Here is a 3,783-nt window from a genome sequence, read left to right as displayed (position 1 = left end):
CCCACCGGTGCTGCTGCTCTCAAACACCCCCCCCACCCTAGTCTCTCAGAGCAGCAGCGGATATCTGACGCGATAATTGGTTGGATTTTTTGTTCCGCACGGCAATTAGCAGCGCCGCTCTGATTGGTCGGCGCGTTGCCATGCAGCCAGTCAGCTGTGCGCAGTGAAAAGCGCTCCGGGTGAAACCAGCGGAGCTCCGGCTGTTGCCTGGTGTTGCATCATCGTCGGCTCTCTTTATGCCGAGAGAGGGGAACTCCGGAGTCATGCGGGGCTAAGCTCAAACCTCAGTCTTTACGAGACTTTCATTCGGCTTGACTGAAATAAAAACACGACAAACACCCTGACACTTCCGACGGACCGACACGATCCGTGAATCCTGAATTCACGGGCACTTTTAACAACTTTTTGTTCACTCGAAGCAGCGAACCGTCGATTCACGGCATTAGGTGTAAACATGAAGCCTCCCCACTCTGAACACAGACACGGACACGAGTCTAGTTCGGCTTTAAACACAAACGAAACTACATTTTCACTTTGTTCTGAAAAGCCCGTTCAGCCGGGCAGCTAGCCAGCTAGTTAGCTTCTGGTGCTAACCAGCCCTAACGTCCCTGTTAGCGCTGCTTTTTCAGACCCAGAAACAGTTTAAAACACCGTTTACCTTCACTGGGCGGCGGTGGGGTCAACCATTCGTCAAAGCGGTAAAAGTTCAGGCAGAAAGTTGGAGTTTAATTCCGTGTGTCAGAGCTCTGAGTGTTTTTGTTTGGAACATGGAGAGGAGCCGATTGCGAAATCTCTTTTACCATGTACGGCAATGTCCAGGGTCAGCCAATCAGAGGCCAGGAGGAGGCAGCGAAGCGAGCGGCGGACCAATCACAGGTGAGTGTGTGGCAGAGTGATGCAATGCACCCCGTGATTGACATCTCATCCGACCAATAGGAGAGGGCTGTCGGTTTTGTTTATGTAATGTGAGGTTAGTCAAATGTGTGACTTCATCTCTGAATGACGAGATTTAATCAGCCTGAAACTCCTAATTATACCTGTTTATATTTACACTGTCACTGTCATCACCTCTGACCTGCTCACCTGTCCCTCTGCTGCTCAAAGAGTCAACTCCAGATACTTTATACTGAAGACAAACAGCTGATAAACTGACAGGTGAGGTGTTACAACATGATGGAGGAAGCCTTAAAACTGAAAATACACCCGTCACAAACCAGTCAAAACACTGTCATAATATTTAAACATTTTCTCATTTAGTTTAATAGTGGAGGAATGTAAATGTGCCATGTTATTATTATGTTGATGTTTAACAGCTGTGTTAGGACTGTACTGACACCAGCTCCTCCATTAAACATGTAAAACATTAAATATCATTAAAAGAATCAGATTTTGTTCCTGTTGGTGTTTGTTTACATCATGATGATAATGTCAGATTAATGTCACTGAAACTAAATGTGAAACATTCTGCTAACGTTCCCTGAAGCTAAGATAAGATAAGATAAGATAAGATAAGATAAGCTAAGATAAGATAAGATAAGATAAGATAAGATAAGATAAGATAAGATAAGATATTCCTTTATTAGTCCACAGTGAGAGAATTTATAGTTTTACAGCAACAAAGTGACACAAAGAACTGAAAAAAATAGCAGCGGATCAATGATGTTTAAGTTCCTGTCTGACAACAGTCACCTGCAGAGCACATGAACACACAGCTGTACAGGTGTGATGATAATTATTTGTCAGTTGAGATTTGTTTTCCTGGGATCTTGATAAACAGAAGTCTCAGGTCATGTCCACACTAACGGGGATAAATCTGTGTCTATATCTTTTCTCTCTCACGCACTCAGCTGATTGGCTCAGGGTCAGATGACGGAGTAGCCTTCCTCTTCAGTGTTTCTTGTTGTTCAGACTTTTACTCGCTCCACTGATTCCACTATTTGACAGCACTCACATAATCCTGAGGGAGTCTGGTGTGTTGAGGTGCTCTCCTTGTGAGAGCCAGTGAAGTAGAAATCTTACTTTTTGATAAAACATGCTGTGAGAACATGTTGATTAGAATCCAAATGTATTAGTCTGTATAATAGTATATGTTGAAAAGTGCATCATGCTGAGGTTATACTTCTTTTTTCATTATTTGTTATAGTGTTGAGTTCTATGATTGTAGTTTGCGACAGGTGATCATGCCGTAAAGCAGTTTGGTGCTCGGGTTAGGCAGCGTTAATAAAACACTGAGAAGTCAGAGATTAGATTGATAGAAGTATTTGACTGTGTTAAATGTAAAGGATTTAGAAATATGAAAATAATGAACATCAAGTCAGTATTGGACCAGGCTGAGATGTCAAACTGAATCTCCTGCTGTGATGCTTGTGTATGGAAATAAAAAAACAAAAGCAAAACCTGTGCTTCCTGTATTATGATCTTTATCCTTCAGTAAACACTGGGACAAACGTCTGATATAATGTTTATAACCTGTCTCCAACCAAAGCTGGAACATTTCCAGAACCGTAATGTGAAACAGCCACTTTAACCTGTTCAATGAGGTTTTTGCTGCTGAACCAAAAGTCACAGTCACTGATGCGATCAGCTCTACGTGAATATGTTTGACTGCAGATCAGCTCTCTCCTCACTCTGAACATCTTTTTACACTTGCTGTTTATCTTTTGAACATGTTCAGTCCATGTTAATGTTGCATCAAACCAGAAATCTACAGACTCGTGGTTCTTTGCTCACTTCTCTATCTGTGTATCAAACACCTTTTTCTACTCAAAACATCAATCCCTATGAATATGATCTTTTTTCAACCACATCAACTTCCTCTTTTCCAGAACATGAACGTGTGAAGGGCAGGTGATGGAGTTTGGGCATCAGAAACTTTTTAAGGGATGTTCCAAAAGCAGGTCGACAGGTGTGAGCTCAAAATGTGATACCTATACCTATAAATATTAACAACATCAACAAAATAACTTCAGCCACAACAAAGAATTAAAAAGTGCAGCCTGACAACAGCTGTCACCTCCTCTGTCTCTCCTCTACTGACCACCAAACAGCATTTTACCTTCTCCTTCTTACCTGACTGGACCGTACCACCTGCTCAGGTGAGTCTGGGGGTGAGCTCAACAAACACCTGAGTCTTCGAGCACAACAACCCCCACACACCTGCTACAACCTGGATCTCTGTTACCACTGGCAATGACAATCTACAATGAGAACAAAGAAATGACTCATCAGTGCACCAGCTTCATCCGTCCTTTATCTCCACTCACACCAGTGAAGCCCAGACCCTCAGTACTGACAGACCTAATGATGCACACCTGTTCCACCTCTACCTGACGGAGCTGATTGACAGACGGATTGAGCTCCAACACAAACCTGCAGACAAACATAAACCACAATCAATATATGAAATAATCAAGACCTGAGAAACGAATAGAAACATTTGACTAAAGTCCTGATGATGCAACAGTGATGATGATGTAACAGTGATGATCAGGGCTGATGATTACTATTCTTTTTTTTTTTTTTTTTTATAAGTGTATTTTTTGGGCTTTTTTATGCCTTTATTTAATAGTACAATAGAGAGACAGGAAATGGGGAGGCAGAGAGGGGGAATGACATGCAGCAAAGGCCGTCCGATGCAGGACTCAAACCAGGGCCGACTGCAGCGAGGACTGTGGCCTCTACACATGGGGCGCCTGCTTAGACCACTACGCCACACGACACCCCGATGAGTGTTATTCTAATGCTGGACAACAACTGTCCAACGCTGAGTTAATTAAAAAGAGT

The 3,783-nt window shown here is 42.8% G+C and overlaps 1 protein-coding gene across 1 annotated transcript in view; it reads right to left on the bottom strand.

The window, feature by feature from the left end:
* Window positions 1-792, bottom strand: part of cebpg (CCAAT enhancer binding protein gamma) — a 6,532-nt gene extending 5,740 nt beyond the window's left edge. Inside the window, exon 1 of the mRNA XM_023408539.2 lies at window positions 659-792. The gene's annotated coding sequence lies outside the window, so the exon portion shown is untranslated. The remainder of the gene's footprint in view (window positions 1-658) is intronic.
* Between the last annotated feature and the right edge of the window lie 2,991 nt (window positions 793-3,783).

This window comes from Seriola lalandi, unplaced genomic scaffold, assembly GCF_002814215.2.
Source record: "Seriola lalandi dorsalis isolate HSWRI2012SDOR001 ecotype SW California unplaced genomic scaffold, Sedor1 jcf7180002054366, whole genome shotgun sequence".
Lineage (NCBI taxonomy): Eukaryota > Metazoa > Chordata > Actinopteri > Carangiformes > Carangidae > Seriola > Seriola lalandi.
This window is presented reverse-complemented; position numbering and strand designations above follow the sequence as displayed.